Source organism: Microcebus murinus, chromosome 6 (assembly GCF_040939455.1).
Source record: "Microcebus murinus isolate Inina chromosome 6, M.murinus_Inina_mat1.0, whole genome shotgun sequence".
NCBI lineage: Eukaryota > Metazoa > Chordata > Mammalia > Primates > Cheirogaleidae > Microcebus > Microcebus murinus.
Genome location: NC_134109.1, coordinates 25,324,056 through 25,342,879, shown reverse-complemented (window position 1 = coordinate 25,342,879; position 18,824 = coordinate 25,324,056). Strand labels below are relative to the sequence as shown.

The following is an 18,824-nucleotide window of genomic DNA, read 5'->3' as shown; positions in this document are numbered from 1 at the left end:
GTAGCTGAAATCACAGGCGCATGCCACCATGCCCAAGTTTATATTTTTGTAGAGACGGGATCTCGACATTGCCCAGGCTGGTCTCGAACTCCTGGCCTCAAGTGATGCTCCTCCCTTGGCCTCCCAAAGTGCTAGGATTACAGGCGTGAGGCACCTTGCCCAGCCTGACACAGTTGTTAACAAGAGAGCTCCTCCTCTCATTTAGTTTCCTGCATTCTCCTCCATTTCTGCCTATATTTCCCACAGGCTCAAATGTGAGCCGTGGGGAGCCAAGTCTTGCTAATGCTTCCTGCGCGGTACCCAGAATCACCCCTCCCTCCCGAGCCTCCAGGACACGCAGGGTGTGGGGCCTGAGCCTCTCCCTGGAGGTGAGTCTCATCCCACGCGCTCCGCTGCTCCTGCACGCGACGTCTAGAAGGCCCTTCCTGCCCGTGCGGTGCCCAGACACCCCGCTACACGCCCACCAGCCCAGCCTGCCTGCAAGGCTGCGCGCTCCTCCCTCACCCACCCCCTCCAGCGGACCGGGACTCACTCCCTCCACCTGCCCCTCCTGCTCCTCCCTCACCCACCCCCTCCAGCGGACCGGGACTCACTCCCTCCACCTGCCCCTCCTGCCTGCGCTGCGGTCCTTGCTGCTTCAGTGTTTGTCACCGAAGATCCGTCTTCCTCCCCACCCCACAACATGACCAGATCTGGGAATCCACGTGACAGACTCCACACACCTCCCACACCCCCCAGCCCCCTCTGCCCATCTTTCTGTCTGTCCTACGTTATTTCACAGTCCATCCAGCAGCTTCTAGAAACAAGGCAAGAATAGCATCCTTTCCCACGCAGCGGGAAAAGCTAGCTATCAGGTCAGCAAGTCTCTGTTCCGCCTGGCGGTCAGTTCAATTCCAGGCCTGCCCAGGGGCGGGGGGTGGTCTCTCTGGTCTACCGACTCCATGGCCCACCCCTCTTGGGGAAGGAGAACATGCTACTACCCCGGCCAGGTGTGATGGGAGTACTGCCTGCCATGACAGGGTATTTTTTAAAGAGAAAGTGCTGGCACGTGGAGATGGCACCTGCCACGTGGGGGCATCCAGAGAGTGGAGACCATCACCCTCAACAGGACAAATTCAGTGAGCATCATGCTTACATGCCTTTTATGCAGACAGAGGGGCTGAGTCGATGCCATTGGGAGTGGCCCATGGCCGAAGGGGGAAGGGACGCAGACAGGGGATCAAAGCACAAGCTCCAGGTCCTACAGCTCTGGGCCACCAGGCATTTGCCCTGGGCTGGGGACCCCTCATTTGGTAGTAGGTTTTTTGTCACACTTGGAAATTGAAGCTCAGTGGCGAGGAAACATGGGGATTCATCCCCGACACACACATGTAGGCGAGTGCACACACGCACGTAAGTATACACCTGTTTTGGAGCAAGAAGATGGAACCACGGATTCCATCAAAGCCGTCGGAGCTCACCTGGTCCAGCACACTCATTCCACAGGTAAGGAAACAGACCCAAAGGGGACTATTACCCGAGGTCGCACCGCCTGTTGGTGATACAGCTGGATCCCAGACCCCCTAACTTCCCCCAGGTGGTCTTTCCTCAACGCTGAGGCCCTGGGTCTCACCAGGGGGATATTCAAGAACTTTAACAAGCTGCAGCAGCAGAAGCCCCGGCAATCAGCATGGATGTTAACCCTGAGTCAGGGTCCTGGAGACCCCCTGAGATGCCCCTTTGAATGCTGGATTTGGGAAAGGTGTTGGGGTCCCAGGAAGAGCAGGCTGGAACAGTGAGGGAGTGTTTGGGGGGCTTAGGGGCAGCAATTTGCCAACTGGAATGGAAGCATTTTAACGCGTCAACAACACTGTATCGCTGTGTTGCTTGAACGTCAGCCCTGGAGCCAGCAATCCCCCAGCCTGGGAGCCAAGGGTGAAAAAACCCCTCCGTCCCCTTAGATCAGGTTTCTTGGGAGGGCAAGAGCTGGCTTGCCTACTACAATTGGCACCTGTGTGCCTGGGGTGGGGGATGGGGCGGGAGAAGACCGTGAAAACCAAGAGACAGGAACCAGCCTTTAGCCCCTGGACACCTGGCCATGCCACCATGCAATGCACGATCCGCAGCCCAGCCTGGCCTTCCCTGTGGCAGCAGTAGCAACTTTGTTTTTTAAGCTTGGAAGTGGGGCTGCCCAAGACCCCACGAGGCACAATCTGCAGCTGCGAGGGGCGTTCTCCAGCACCGGCTGCCTCCCAGAACCGCAGCCGAGAGCAGGTGGGTAACGCCTCTGCTCGTCTCTCCAAACGTGACTGGGGCCTCTAGTGCCCCTTCCTGCCAGGATTCAGCCCAGCTTGAGGGGTGGGGCGGGGAGAAGTTCTGGGCACAGCTGCCCACCCTATGACCAGCCCAGAAGCCAGTTACCTGCTGCTGCCACCTGCTTCCTCCCCGACCTGGGGCTGTGGGAAAGGGGGTGATGGAACGGGTGACTGGTCTTGCCTTATCATATCTCCATCAGTCCATCTTTAACCTTTAAAAAATATGGAAAAGCCCCAAGTTTGGCATCTTTATTTATCATCTCGAAGCTTGATGGCTGAGGAGTGTCCTGGGGTAGATCATCAACTCCTCTTACCTGTCATCTCACGACCCCAGCAGGAGGGACTGAGTGTAAAGCCACCAGTGGGAGCTAGTACTGAGCGCTCAGTACCTGCCAGTGCCCAGTGCTGCCAGCTTGGCCTGGAGCTGGATTGTGAATTGCAGAGGGGGGAGGTGCCCTCCTTCCTCTTCTAAGAAAATGGAGAAGACATGGCCTCTCTCAGCTTCACCCCTCCCAAATAGACCAGATTGAGCTATCCCAGCTGCCCTGCAGCCTGGCTTTTCCTACCCTCTCCTGAGATCTAGCTCCTTCCAGAAAAACTCTTCTAAGCCTGGGTGCGGTGGCTTAACCTGTAATCGTAGCAGTCTGGGAGGCTGAGGCAGGATGATCGCTTGAGGCCAGGAGTTCAAAACTAGCCTGAGCAAGAACGAGACCCCATCTCTACTAAAAATAGAAAAAATTAACCAGGCTTGGTGGCGCGTGGCTATAGTCTCAGCTACTCAGGAGACTAAGGCAGAAGGATTGCTTAAGCCCAGGAATTTGAGGTTGCAGTGAGCTATGATGATGCCGAGACCCTGTCTTAAAAAGAAAAGAAAAAGAAAAACTCATCTAAATCTTGCTCTGGGCTCTCCCTCCTCCCCACTTTCTTGAGGCCGAACATGAGCTTTGAGTCAGACAGACTCGGGTTTCCCTACTTCCACCACCTACGTGTGTGACCTTGGCAGGTGGCTTAATCCTTGAGGTCCTGGCCACCTCCCAAGGACCCTCTCCCAGCAGAAGGGCAGCCAGACTCCACACGGGCGCTCCAGACAGAAGTGGGCAGGAGGTGCATGTGGGCTAGGGGGCGAGGGAGTCCCCTCCTTCTGCTGCCTTCTCTGAACACCTCCCCATCCTGCTCTCTGAGGTTTGCAAAGGGCCGGCCACCACCCTTCCGTGAACTGCCAGCTCAAGATCCTTAACTAATTACATCTGCAAAGGCCTTATTTCCAAATAAGGTCACATTCTGAGGTTCTGGGTCCAGAATGAATTTGGGGGGACATTATTCACCCCACTACAGAGCCCTTCCTTCACAAACAGTTCCCCTGGGCAGACTGGAGCCCCAAGCTCCAGCCTCAGGGGTTTAGGCAGCCTTAAACCTTGGGGCTGGGGGACTCACAGGGACAGTTTCAGGCTAGGAGTTGACACATCCAGTGGCAGGACATCATGACCCAGGTCCCATTCGCCAGGCCAGCTACTGTGAATGTGAGTCATTCACGGCTGACCACTTCTTTGGGAGCTTCCCTGGCCTCTTGGAGCTGCCTGGCCTGGAGTGCTGGCTGTTTCCAGACAAAGGCGACGATTGAATGACACCAGGGTACAAAAGGGTACAGAATGCCTGTCTTGTTGCCTCAAGGTGGGACAAACCCTGTGGAGCCACTCTGCCCTGGAGATCCCCATGGGCCTGGGCTCTGGCTGCTGGACTCACAGGTTTGCTTACACCCTCCCTACCCTTTCTTTACAGGTTTCCCCTGAGAGCCTGCCTTCAAAAGGTCACTTGCACAAGAAGCTGCACCTCAGATTCTTCTAGGCAACCTGGCCGGAAATAACTGGGGAGTGAGGCCTGTGGGACAGATCGGGGAACCAGAGAGGGGACTCTCCTTCCTGAGCCAGCAAACCACCCACCCATCTCCTCATTCGGCCCTCACTCTGCAGGTCTCGAAAGCAAGCGGGAATTGAGTGAGCACCTGGGACACTGGGCACCTTGGGAGGAGAGTGTGGGGTACGTGTGGCCGAGGAGGGGACAAAGTAAATAGACATCGATATGGAGCTTGGATTATGGAAATACGATGCCCAGACATGAGCCCACTTGAGAGAAATTACAGAGTAAAGTGTTGGCATGCCAAAAACCAACCAGCACCTCTTGGTTACCTTGGGACAAGTGGCAAAGGGTTTCTGGGCAGGAGTTCACTTCCAGGTACCCTTACCATCCCCCCCACCCCCTTCGCCATATTCTCTAGGTTAGAAGCAAGTCGCCTGTCCTGCCCACACTCGGGGTGAGGGGCTGCGGAAGGGAGTGAACCCGGGAGCCGTGGACCCGCAGGACTGGCTCTGGTCCATCTGCACGCCCACGCATTGGCAGGGCTGTTTGCCGTTCTTGTTGTTAATAATTTGTTGGTTGGTTGGGTAGTTTTAAAAAAAGAGGAAATTTGGGGCAATCTGGGCAAAGAGAACAAACATGGATGAAGAGGGTTGTTGGAAATGACGCCTGAGGGCCGGGCAGGGAGGCCGCATATAACAGGGAGGCCTTGCGTGCTAAGTGAAGGAGTTAAGACTTTACCCTGAAAGTTTCGAGTAGCCACGATGGATTTTAGAAGGAAAATTACTTGATCGGATTTTCGTTTTAGAAAGATTCTTTCAGCAGTGGTTTTAAGGGTATTTAGAAAGAGGTGTTTTAGGTATCTATTGCCGTATAATGTATTACCTTAAAACTTAGCAGCATAAGATGATAAATGTTTATTCTTTCACATGGTTTCTGAGGGTGAGGGATCCGGGAGAAGCTTAGGTGGGTGGTTATCGTTCAGGGTTTCTTTTTCTTTTGAGGAGAAGGAAAGAGAAGTTTATTAATTTGCCGGCAAATGAGGAGGTTGGCAGACTCCCATCTTAAAGTTCCAACGTCCTATTCAGGGTTTCTTCTGAGGTTCCAGTCACGCTGTCTGAAGGCTGGAGTGGGCTGGGGATGTGCTTCCAGGCCGGCCGGCTCACATGCTGTCGGCAGAGGCCTCGGTTCCACAACACAAGGCCTCTCCGTGGCAGCTAGCATCAGAGCCTGTGGTCCAAGAGCGAACAAGGAGGACGTCTCGGTGCTTTTATGACCTATTCACGCTCACTTCTGCCGTAGTCTGTGAGAAGTGAGTCAGTAAGTCCAGCCTACACTCAAGGAGAGAGGAATCAGGCTCCACGTTTTGGAGAGAGGCCTGTTGAGTATTTGCAGACATATTGTAAAACCGTCATAGGTGGTTAGTTAGCCTCCAGGCAGAAAGACCAGTTGGGAGATTATAGGAATATACCAGGAGAGAAATGTAATGGCCTGAACTGAGGCACAGAGAGGAGGGATGTCTTGAAGAGTTATTACTACAGAGGTGACTGGTGTAGTGCAGGGAACCGTGATGGGTCAGGGCCAATTGGCAGGAGCAGCCTTTGGAGCACCCTCCCTCAGAGGCAAGACCCCCGACATCCCCGGGCAGTCTGAACTGCCTCCATTTGCAGATGGGAGAAGGTGGTGGGTAACCTGACCAAGAGCACCCAGGAGTGCTTGGATGATTGTAGGTTTCTGCAGCAGCTTGGGGGTGGAGACAGTACTAAGCAGGCTGAAACTTCCATTGGTGAGAGCCTTTTGGATTAATCCCTCCAGAATAAGATTAGGGTAAGAACAGTTCCTCCCCACCCCACCCCCCACAGAAGACAGAAACCTCTGATAGCCAATAATAATGGCAGAGTACCACATTCTGAGTCAACATGTTCATGACTACACTTTCACCCACCATCCCAGATGTGTCAAGCATGTGTGTGGTCATACATTCATTCAGCGAACATTTGCTGGATACCACCATGTCCCAGGCCCTGGAGAGAAAAACTAGAAATTAAAATTAACATCAGACTTCTCAACAGTGACACTAGAGCTAGAAGACAATGGAACAAATGGAACAAGCTTTCAATGTTCCCAGGGAAAATTGTGTCTAACCTGCAATTCCATACCCAGCCCAACTATCAAGAAGTGTGAAGGGGGAAATGAACACATTTCAGACAGGTAAGGCCTCAAAATTTTTACTTCCAATGCACACTTTCTCAGGAAGATATGAAAGTTTTTGCCACCAAAAAAAAAAAAAAAGAGAGAGAGAGAGAGAGAGAAAGAAAGAAAAAGAGAGAAGAATTCCTAGGATAATGGGAAAGAAACAACACCAAGATGACAGCTAAGTCAACTAGTCCAATTTGAAGCAAGAAAGGCTCCAGGAGGGAGGTCTTTTTAAAAAGAGAGCTAACTAAGCAAACAAGAAAGAGGCAAATGGGTAACTCCAAGTTGTATAATAGAGGGAAAATAATCACAGTATAGGATAGGGCTCAGCTGTGAACAAGTTTACATATACACAATGCAAACACTAAATAATGGTTTAACAAAATCTGTCAGAGGAGGATGGTGCAGAGGACGTGTACTGAGCTAGGGAGAGGGTTGTGTGGTCAGGGAGCTGGATCCTAAGGTTCCACTATAGAAACTCAACTGATAGTATCTAAAATTTACACATATATAGGAATACAAGTATATTTTACAAATCTGGAGGCAAATAGCATAAGAAACAACTTAAAAAGTTAAAGATGGTTGCTTCTTGGGAGAAGAAATTGGGGAAGGGAGATTTTATTATAACCCTTATATTAATTGTGTATTTAATTTTGTAAAACACATATGCCTATTACTTTGATTAAGACAATAAAATAAATTTTTAAAAAATGCCATCTGGGGGATGGTCATGCTGGAAACTCAGACTTGTGGGGGGAGGGGGGAATGGGCATTTATTGAAACCTTAAAATCTGTACCCCCATAATATGCCGGAAAAAAAAAAGCTACCCATATTAAAAAAAAAAAAAAAAAAAGAATGGTTGGAGTTGAGGGACTAGAACCAGAAGTACAGACAACTCTGTCCTCTTTCGTGAAGACAATGGAGAGGCGGAGGCCTCCAGAACCCAGCGAGTGGGTTGTAAGTGGGCAACAGTCAGAAGTCGTCTTTGCCGAGGCACAGAAGATCCAGGTGTCTAAAGGTCTAGCTCCTGTGCATGAAACTACATCAGTGCCCTCCATGTAGTGGCGGGTAGAGAACCAAGAAGCAAGGAAGCCAGCGAAGGTTTCTGCAAAGCAGCATCTGAGCCACAGCTGGATTGTCATTCAAGTCATAACGTTTTACTTAGTAAGTGGAGCTGAGTTTATGCTTCTTAGAGAGTCTGTGATCAATTCCCCTTTTCTCCCTTAGCCAGAACAGTCTTGGAAAGAGCGAGACTGTCCTGACCATATAAATGGGCACAGAGGTGAGGGCCAAGCCTTCAGTGGGAGTGGGAAAGGGGGAGCAGCACCCCTGTAGCAGAAAGCTGTCTGTCACTTTAGCCTGTCTAGCATCTGATTCTTCTCCCTGGTGGGACTCCATCCCTCTTTCATTCTCAGTCCAAGTGGGGCTGACCCATCCACCAGGTGGGAGCACATGACCCAGGCCTAGCCAATGAGAGCACTGCATGTCCTTGACCACCAAGATTGGTAAAAAGTGGGCACGTGACCTGGGCTGGACCAATGACTGTCCTCTTCAGGATTTTTGCTGAACTACTGGGAAAGAGGTGCTATCTCACTGCTGGAGCAGCTGTGCTGCTGCAATGCAGGTCTGAAGTTGCTGGTAGACACCTGGCCACCACCAGGTGAAGAACTGCCTGAGAATGGAGTCTACTCAGGGACAAACAACACAGAGATATGTCAGGAAAGAGGTTCCTTCCTGCTGATAACATCTGTGTACCTGGATCCAGCCATGCCTGAAAACAGAAACCTCTCAAATATTTAATTAGTTGAGGCAACAAATTTCATCCTGGGGACTTTATAAAACTTATAAATTAGAGACTCTTGAGTGAGATACCTCTCTGGAGACAACATGCTAGAAGTAGGAGACCCCAGGGAAAAGTCAAAACACAAAGGCAGAAGAGCCAACCTAATTAGCCCTAGTCTCCCAGCTTCCATGTTCTTCGTCCAGGGCTAATCTGGTGGTGGGACTTGTTTCGTCAAGGGTAGCTATTCGCTTACATGTACATATGGGAAAAGGCCCACTGTACACTCCTGCAAAAACTCCTTATCAGGAGGGTCACATGAGAACACGCATGTTCAGACACGTAAATGTCATCTATTTCAGCCCGTAACTGATGCAAACATTGTCTCTTTGTCTGGCCCCACTTAGGGCCATCCAATCTCTGCTCAAACCATCCCATGGGTGAGGACTGCTCCTGACTGTCAACTCTTTCATTGAGCCAAGAACCAAGAGCATAGCTAAAAAGTTCTTCTTCCATCTGACTGAGCCAGATTCTGTTTCCTGCACTTTCCATAGTCCCTAGGACTGCCCTCCAGAGCAACACTGGAAAAGCCCAAACCCATTTCCAAAGATAGCCGTTCACGTACTTTAGGAGAATTGTCATGTTCCCTATTACTAACACGGATCATGTGCAGCTGCACGAAGCAGAAACCAGACTACTGTGTCTTCACCCAACACAGACAGATGCTTCTTTCCCTGCAGTAAGGCTGGGACTGGGCAGGCTGGAGCTGGTGTGGCAGCTCTGTGAGGTCCTCAGTGTCCCTGTTCCTTCCTCTTTCTGCTCCACCACTGTTAACAGGTAGCTTTTTTTTTTTTTTTTTTTTTTTAGGCAGATTCTCACTCTGTTGCCCCAGCTAGAGTGCCATGGCGTCAGCCTCGCTCACAGCAACCTCAAACTCCTGGGCTCAAGCGATCCTTCTGCCTCGGCCTCCCAAGTAGCTGGGACTACAGGCATGCACCACCATGCCCAGCTAATTTTTTCTGTGTATTTTTAGTTGGCCAATTAATTTCTATTTTTAGTAGAGACGGGATCTCACTCTTGCTCAGGCTGGTCTTGAACTCCTGAGCTCAAAGGATCCACCCGCCTCAGCCTCCCAGAGTGCTAGGATTACAGGCGTGAGCCACTGCGCCTGGCCTTAATAGGTAGCTTTGATCCTCATGATTGCCTCACAGTTACAAAGTGGCTGCTCCACCTCCAGACTCCAATCCACACTCCAAGCAGGAAGAAAAAAAGGAAAACAAGGAAATAACACTTTCCCAGAAATACCCAGCAGACTTCTGCTTACCTCCCATAGGCCAGAATTGTAACACATTCCCCCCACCCCCCGCCACCCAGTGTGGCAAAGGAGTATACAATATCTTTTGTTTGTTTAAATCTGGACTCCTCTCTAATAAAATGATGGTGCTTATTTTAGTCTGTTCTCGAGTTGCTATAAAGGAATGCCTGGGGCTGGGTAATCTATAAAGAAAAGGAGTTCATTTGGCTCATGGTTCTGTGGGCCGGACAGGAAGCACAGCTCCAGCATCTGCTGCTGGGGAGGGCCTTAGGCTGCTTCTTCTCACGGGGGAAGGTGAGCAGCAGCCGGTGTGCAGAGATCGCATGGCAAGAGAGGAAGAGAGAGAGAGGAGGGAGGCTCCAGGCTCTTTTTAACAACCAGCTCTTCTTGCTCATCTGCTTAAGGAGGATAAATACACTTTTCTCAAGGGTTTCTGGGGTGATAGAGCACCTCTAATCAAAATGCCTTCACATTTTAGATATGCAACAAATGTTAATTCTCTTACTTCCTGTAATTGCTCATCATGTGACATGTTTCTAGTCCTTTCCTCCTGGACACACTCCCAGTTTCTGCTCTAATGTCTCTTTCTAAATGCAGCCCCAGGACAGAACATAAAACTCCATCGTGTCTGGCAGAGTGGAGGACAATGTGCCGTTCCCCTGCCTTGTTCTGGGCACTGCACTTCCTTCTTGCACTGCCCAGATAGCTGCCCTTGGGGGTCTTGTGATCCCAGGTTGTGGCAGGCAAGGGGAAACCCACACTCATGTCTCCTCCTCTTAGGGCTCTCAACCCATCAAGAACAGATGGGAGGCACTAAGTGGGGACCCGCACGCAGGGTGAGGCTGGATTAATGCAGAGCTGGAGGCAGAATTGGCAGGACCTCCAACTTCCTTCCTCCAATCTTGTCACTGCACAACTCTGACAAACCTTCCCATTACAGCCAGAGAAACCAGAACCCCGGGAGCAAGGACTCACCTGGACCTACCCGCAGGAGAAGGCTGGCTCGGTCCACTTAACCCAGGGCAGCCGCAAGTGGAGCCCCGGCTGCCCATCCCCCTCCACCAGCGCAGATGAGCAGTGCCCGGCCCAGGAGTGTCGTGTACCCCACAGGCTGCCCAGTCAGATGGGTGGCTCTGCCTCCAGTGGGAAGGAGAGTGAGAAGGTTGGGAAGGAAGCTGGGGTAAGCCAAACAATGCACCCCTTGAAAGGATCAGGGTCTACATCCCAATCCCTGGAAACTGTGAATATGTTACCTTACACGGCACAAGGGACTTAGCTGCTGTGACTAAGGATCTTGAGATGGGAAGATTATCCTGCATCATCCAGGTGAGCACAGTGTGATCACAACCATCCTATTAAGAGGAGGTCAAAGGCAGAAGGTCAAAGGCAGAAGGTCAAAGGCAGAAGGAGGGTCAGTGGAAGCAGAGGTTGGAGCGAGGTGCTTTGCGGCTGGAGGAAGGAGCGCAAGCCAAGGACGGCGGGCGGCCTCTAGGCTGGAAAAGCAAGTTCACGGGTCCTGCCCTTTGAGTTTAAGCCCTGTAAGACTCATTTCAGACTTCCGAACTTTGCAACTGTAAGAGAATAAATTTATATTGTTTCAGCCACTAAATTTGTGGTCATTTGTTAGGAAACTAAAACAGGCTGAAAAGAGAGGGGACTGTGAGAAAAGGGGCAGGTAGAAATCCTCCCGTGGATGTGGCATTTGCAGTCACCCACGTCTCGGGGGCTTTCCATGAGCTCCAGGTAAGTCCGTCTCCATTCGCTCGGGCCCCTAAGTGTCCCCTTCATCCCTCAAGGCTCAGCTCCAGGCCGGGCGCTGTGGCTCACGCCTGTAATCCTAGCTCTTGGGAGGCCGAGGCGGGCGGATTGCTCAAGGTCAGGAGTTCAAAACCAGCCTGAGCAAGAGCGAGACCCCGTCTCTACTATAAATAGAAAGAAATTAATTGGCCAACTGATATATATAAAAAAAAAAAAAAATTAGCCGGGCATGGTGGCGCATGCCTGTAGTCCCAGCTACTCGGGAGGCTGAGGCAGAAGGATCACTCGAGCCCAGGAGTTTGAGGTTGCTGTGAGCTAGGCTGACGCCATGGCACTCACTCTAGCCTGGACAACAAAGTGAGACTCTGTCGCAAAAAAAAAAAAAAAAAAAAAAGGCTCAGCTCCAACACCACTTCCCTCACGTGGCTCTCCCTGAGCTGTCCTGACCTGGCAGAGCTCACCATCCCTCTCCCAGGCACCTGCAGGGAACTCTGACGCTGTTCTAGACAGCCCAGCTTGATGCTGTAGTTTTCTGTCTGTCTGAGTCTGATTAGAGCCACAGCGGTTTCTCCTCCAAGTGCGTTGGGTTGAGTGGGATTTGCGCTACTTGAGTCCCTCTGGTTTCATTTCAACCCCGCCCAGCCGTTCACAGCTCATTACCCAACACAGGAACTCTCCTCCGTGCCTTTGACAAGCTCTCTTTCAATGTCCCCTCTTGGCCATCAATATGTAAGTGTTACCAAGGATACCTAGTATTTTGTTTGCACACCTACAACGGAAGAAGTCCTTCCCCCGCAGGAATGTTGAATCAGGACCAAGAGGTTCCGGCCCAGGCTGGTTGCTCCCTTGGATGGAAGACATGTAAACCCGGCTGCTGTTGTTTTCACCGGGCATCCCCCCCCCCCCCAGTTCTGCACATCCCAGAAAGCAGATGGGGCAGCAGGAGCAGGAGGCAGAGGCCAAAGAGGGGAGGGAGGCCTTGCTGTGCTTCCACGATGCCCCCATCCCTGGTTTTAGTCCACCCCGAGGCCTAGCAGAGCTCTGGCCCGGAATGCCTGAGATGTCTTTGGGGTCTTTCCAGTAGGTTTCCTGTTTTGCTTAGCCCAGCCAGAGTCGATTTCTGTCACTCGCAACCAAAGAAGTCCTTAGAAATTTGGAATGAGCAAGCCCGAGCCAAGAACAAAGTGTTGGCACGTCACACAAATGGTGCATTCCCAAACCAAATATGGTAAAGCTTCGCTTACCCGGGGGTCATGAGTGTGACCCCCTTGCCCATGCAGAACACTGTAGAAAACCCAGAGGGAGGAAAGGGAGCCTATTGTTCTATCTGCCTGGCTGCAGCGTGGGAGCCAGGAGGAGTATCGGGAAAAGACGGAGCATCAAAGCCAAATTCTGGGCTGGAGGGAAGTACGGGGCGTGGCCAGAAATTGCACACTGAGGGGTGGAGGCCATGCCAGGACCCCATGGCCAGATACAAGAGGCACAAACCACAGAAGTAGCCAGGGTTCAACCAGGCCTCTTGGAGCATCAGAGACCCCAGACTGATGCCTTAGGGAAGGGTCTATTCTGTGTGTGTGAACACGGCTCTTGAAGGCCCAGCATCTCTGTCCCCGGCCCCTCCCACCTTGTTAAGAGCTACCGAGTCATCAGTGCGGTTCCTGAGCCCCAGTCAAGCCTAAGTCAGGATCACAAAGCCTGTGCCCTTGACTCACAAGAGTAGTCCCTGGGGCTGGATTCTGTACGTCTTTACTCTTATTTTAGAACCAATCTTAGCAAGCTTGACTGATTAGTCTCCCACCCTGCTATGGATTGGATTCCCTCATTAGCAGCGGGGAGAGATGCTAGCAGCAGAATCACAACGACAGCAGCCGGACCTGCTGCAGCAGGTTCCTCAAGCTCAGCCCTCATGGCATTTGGGCTCATCCTTCTTTGTAGGGAACCATCTTGTTCATCACAGGACGTTTGGAAGCCAGGGATGCTGGTAAACACCCTCTCCATTTGTGTCAACGAAAAATGTCTCCAGACGTTGTCACATGTCCTTGGGGGACAAAATCACCCCAGGTTGAAAACCACTGTGCTGCAGGAAGAGAGTGAGAAGCGTGTATTAAAAATGATATTCACAAGAACCAGAAAAGTACAACAGCCCAGGGCAGTTAGTTAAGGGGCAGAGCCCCGCAGATGCGGTGACCCTTATGGGTGAGTGGCATATGGCAGATAGTCACGCTGCACTCACCACCGGCCCAGGCCCACCCCCAGCCCAGAGACTGTCATCCGTCATCCGATGTTTTCCTCTGCTCTGCCAGGGAGGCAGGACAGTGTCCGTTATCCCCCAGCCTTTGTTTTTTTTTTTTAAATGGATGAACAAACTGAGGATTGACAAATTCCATGAGTTAGTCAAGGCTATCCAGCTAGTCTGTGGCTGAGCCAAACTTGGGACCGATTCCTCTGACCCCTGACTCAGTTGCCCCTCTGCCAGTGGATATTCCCCAGGAAGCAGCAGAACGGTGCTGAGCAGCGCATCTTAGAAAGACTCGTCTCAGAAAGAAAGTGTGTCACGCCTGTAATCCTAGCACTTTGGGAGGCCGAGGCGGGCGGATTGCTCAAGGCCAGGAGTTTGAAACCAGCCTGAGCGAGACCCCGTCTCTACCAAAAATAGAAATAAATTAATTGACCAACTAAAAATATATATACAAAAAATTAGCCGGGCATGGTGGCGCATGCCTGTAGTCCCAGCTACTCGGGAGGCTGAGGCAGTAGGATCGCTGAGCCCCGGAGATTGAGGTTGCTGTGAGCTAGGCTGATGCCACGGCACTCACTCTAACCTGGGCAACAAAGTGAGACTCTGTCTCAAAAAAAAAAAAAAAAAAAAAGAAAGAAAGAAAGTGTGGAAAATGTGCACCCAGAGGGTAGCAGCAGTGACAGCACTTCCCTGGGGAGGATGGGAGCCGGGGCACGGGGCAGGGGGGGCTTTCTTCTTCTTGTGGCACCTGACAGTGCCTGGCACATGGTAGAACCTCACTAAATATTTGCTGAGTTAAATTAAATGTTAAAGGTTTCTAGACTGATTCTGCACTGGTTTGGTGGGACTTGGAGGGCGATGGGTGTTTAAGCCTTTTCATCCTCTCAATACTTCCAGGTGCATGTCCCTTCTGGAGTCCTTCCCGAAACAGCCCTAGGTTTTCCCTTCAGGGACCCCTTCCCACTCTTCCCCTGGGCTTTGACCTGCCGTCCTTACCGTGTGATCTAGAGGAGTCAGGAATCTCTGCGTCTCACCCAGAATGTGCACATGGTGTAGACGACCAGATAAACGAGGTGTCGGGGTGGAAGTCTCTGTGTCCTTTCTCAGGGGCAGCGTGCACCCCTCCTCCCTCAGCCTTGAAGGGGTGGGGAAACCTGAGAGCTGACCACCTGGGGGTGGGCATAACCGGAAAAGTCCTGCAGTCTGGCAGTGGGGCCTCGCCAATCACATTCTCTCTTTCTTCCCAGAGCATCATGATCAAAACCATGAGCTGAGCTGGATTGACTGCTGTCTGGCACAGGCACAGGGTGGCTGCGTGCGTGCACACATGTGTGAGGATGAGCGAGCGAACGTGGGCCTGCTTGAGTGAGGGAGTGTGGGAGGGACCGAGAGGAGACATACGTGTGCACACATGCGCACTTGGGTCCTGCGCGCAAGTTTTCGACTTGGGGTTACTTAGGGTCTGCACTCTGGCTGTTGGAAGCAGATTTGCAGCTTGGAAGCCCTCTTTTGTAATCAGGGGCATAGGCCTTGGCATTTCCTTTGCAGGAGGAATGGGCGCTGTGAGGAGTCACACCAGGGGCTAGACAGAAGGGAGGCCTGGCTGGGGGAATGAGGCTCCCCTCTGCCCCTGAGCTGGTCTTGTGCAGCCACATCCCTTCACAAAGGGACAGCCCCGGAAAGAATGGCTCTTGGCAGCTGTGGGAGGCTCCCAGACCATGCCCACTGTCCAGGAGGGTCACATCTCTGGACATCAAGGTGGGGGCACCCAGCTCAGTGTGTGTCCAGGGACCTGAGCTGACCTTCACATTCACCCTGGAAGCAGCAGGCGGCAGCCATTCCCACTGGCCCAGGAAATTCACATCACGGGAATCCCGGAAGGCTCTGTCCTAGGGCATCTGATCTGAAGTCCAAACTCAGCAGTGGAAGAAACTGGCCGGGTTGTCCTGGTGCAGTCCCCACTGGGTGCTGGTTCCCAGTCCAGAGTCCAAGACAAGCTCTCCTATGTCCTGCTGCCAGGAGGCGGGAAGGAGACTTGCACCCTGAGAACGACAGTCACAGGAAAACCCCGTGATCTTTCAGAGCAGCCAGGATGAACCAGGAACTCCCGGACAAGCAGAAGAAGGCACAGCAGAGAAACTGATGAAGTTTCACATTGAAAAGCACTCTGGGGGACGTGTTCGAGACACGGTGCCAAGTGCTGCGTCACACACCCACTCAGGGATGTTCTACGCGTCAAAGCAATGCCCCAGGGGCTCAGTCCCCAACCCCCAAGCTGCGGCCCGGGACTGGTCCGTGGCCTGTTAGGAACCCAGCCAAGCATCACTGCCTGAGCTCTGCCTCCCACCTCCCCTCATCCCACCCGTGTCTGTGGAAAAACTGTCCTCCATGAAACTGGTCCCTGGTGCCAGAAAGTTTGGGCACTGCTGCCCAGGGCATTAGGGACAGATAAGCAAACCGAGGCTCAGAAAGCGGAAGTGACTTTGCTGTTACCACACAACTCTTCAGTGGCAGAGCCAGGATTCAAACAAGGTCAGGAATGAGGTACAAAATGTCCAGCAGTCAACAGACTGGTTAAATAAACAGTGGCTTATTATGGGCTACTGGGCAGCCCTTGACGTTTCTTGGTAGAAGAATATTTAATGGCCTGGAAAGACGTCCAAGATATGTAGTTGTTGGGGGGAGGGAAGCAGGTTACAAAACAGCATGTGCAGATGGGTTGTTTAAAAATAAAATGAAATACAGAGGTATGATTTCCAAGAAAAAAAGTCAAAATATTAGCAGGGACTTTCTCTGAATAACAGGAATAGGTGTGATTTCTACTCTGTGACTTTGTCCCTTTTTTTTTACAATGATCATTTTGTAACAAGGACGAATGTGACTCAGAGGAGTGCAGGCTTTGTTTCTAGAGGTGGGGGGTTGGTGTCGTGGCTGGCACTTAGAGATGAGGACTGAGTGGGCAGGGGGTGTGGCGGGAAGCACCGCCCTTCCTAGGAATGTATCAGCCTTTTTTCTAGACCTGAAGGCAGGCTGGGGATGCTGGGTGCCTGCCCCAGCTGTGGCTGTCCCAGCTGGCTCTGTGTGCACAGGTGACAGCGTGCCACCCATCTGGGCCTGTGCTTGCAGGGCTGGGGGCACCAGCCAGTTGGGGGTGGGTGAGGTGGGGAGGGGGCAGAGTTGGACCAAGTCAAGCCTGGGTGTGCATGGAGGGGTGGGAGGGCTGGTGAGAGTTGCTTAAATGTGTGCCTGTGTGCCAAGTTTAGGGGGGAGGGTAACCCCACCCCCCCGACTCAAAACTAGCAAGAGTGGCAGTATGAGTTCAGTCATCTAAAACTGTAGGTCTCAACCCCCAACAATGCTCCCTTTAAAACTTATTTTTAAATATTTCATAATAGTTTAGCAATCTGAAAGTAAATTTGTTGATAATATAACCTACCCTACAGACGTAATATTTTTAATCAATATTATTATAACTATATTACAAAGGATAAAAAATAACTTATAATAAAACAACATGTAATTCAGTGTGCAAATGCTCAGGAATGACTACATTCAATTTGTAAATCCTTAGTAGGCATGACTATATTAGAAGACAACATTCCCACCACCACCAAACCTGCACTGTTTCCAAGATTCTCCCTGGGAGAGATTCAACTGAGAACCACTGATTAAAATAACAATAGCTGGCATATAATGGGTGCTTTCTATGAGCCAGGCATTGTCCTAAACCCTTTATACATAGGAAGCCATGTAATCTGCACAACACTAAGAGGTAGGTACTATTATTAGCCCCACTTTGCAGATAAGAAACATGCACAGAGAGGTTGAGTTACTAGTACAAGATTACATAGCAATGAGCAGTGGAGCTGGGATTTGAACCCCAGCAAACTGGCTTTCGTTAGGGTGGATTAGATCAAAGCTGTGTAGCACTGGCCCTAGGCACCCTAACCTGCAGTGTTTCTCACCCTTGGCACTACTGATATTATGAGCTGGATAGTTCTTTGTTGTGGAGCTGTCCTCCTGTGCATGGTAAGATGTTTAGCAGCATCCCTGGCTTCTACCCACTATATGCCAGTAGCACGCTTTCCAGCTGTGACAACCCCAAATATCTCCAGACATTGCCAAATGTCCCCTGGGGGGGCAAGATTGAAGTTGAATACCACTGGGTTAGAGTAAGTAATCAAGGCAGAATTCTAGAGAAGGCACAACTTGATTCAGGTCTAGAGATACGGGTAGAATTATTGGAGCTGGAGGAAAGGAGACTAGTGTTCTAGTGGGGAGGGGGCTTGGATGACAGGGGCATAGCCAGAAGCAGTGACTTTTATGGAGGACATGTGGAATTGGGTTGGGGCAGCCATGCACACATGGGGAGAGAGAAAAGCTGCCATTGTGGGGCAAGAAGGATCATAGCTCACTGCAGCCTCGAACTCCCAGGCTCAAGCGATCCTTCTGCCTCAGCCTCCCCAGGAGCTGGGACTACAGGCAAGTGCCACCATGCCCAGCCCCTTTCCTCTCTTGCCATCACATCCTGCGTTGGGCAAGGATCCTTGATTAAGACAGTGTCTAGAAATGATTTCGATTGAGGATCCCATGCTGATCAGAATTTACCAGGCCTTCCAATGCTCACCCCCTCCCACGGAGATTAGCTTGACTTTCAGACTCTTGGATGAATCACAGACCACACGTGGAGACCCACCTCCCTGTTTTGTAATCTCCCGGCCACACCTTCGCAGGTCCTGACAGCCATTTGCAGTCTCCTTGGCCTCAGCTGGCAGAGGAGGAGTGAGAGGGCTCCTGGCCCCTGACCCCGATTAGGGCGAAGAGTGGGAGAGACAAATGCCTTGGGCTGATCAGGAAGGAGATCTGCAATCCTCCCCTCCCCTCCTGGCCGTCTGCTGAGCCACTCTGGGGGAAGAGGGGATTCTCAGACAACCCTTTGGCCACTGCGCTTGGCTCTTGACTGGAATAATTAGAGCCAGAGCCAGGAATGATGTCATGCCTCTGCAGGAGAATGAAGGATGACTTTGAGCAAGGCACTTACCTTGGCCTCAGCCCTCTTATTTGTCGAGTGAGTTGGAGTGGACTTGACAAGTTTTAACATTCCTGTGCTGCCATTCTGATTTGAAGACAGAAGTCCTCCTGGGCAAGTCCCTCGGAGAGGAGTGTAGCAGCATGGCTTTGCATATTCAACTCACTTCCCCAACCGCCTTCCCCTGTTTTCCCTGGGGAACTTCTCTCCCTCTCCAGCTGGTACTGGTGCGGCTGCCAATCATGGCCACCCTACCTGCTTCCAGAAATGTAAGGGTGGGCAAGCAGCCCAGGCCGCCCAGTCAGAGGACCCTCCCTATGTTGATTAGTTCATTAATGTACATGGTCCTGAGCAAACC

At 51.6% G+C, this 18,824-nt stretch overlaps 1 long non-coding RNA gene across 1 annotated transcript; it reads right to left on the bottom strand.

Annotated features, from left to right (window-relative positions):
* Positions 1-12,928: 12,928 nt before the first annotated feature.
* LOC142871443 (uncharacterized) lies at positions 12,929-16,826 on the bottom strand. Its single transcript, XR_012919697.1, has 2 exons — positions 14,434-16,826; positions 12,929-13,275 (listed from the first exon to the last, which is right to left on the bottom strand). It is a non-coding gene; the product is annotated as an uncharacterized LOC142871443 (long non-coding RNA).
* Positions 16,827-18,824: the final 1,998 nt, after the last annotated feature.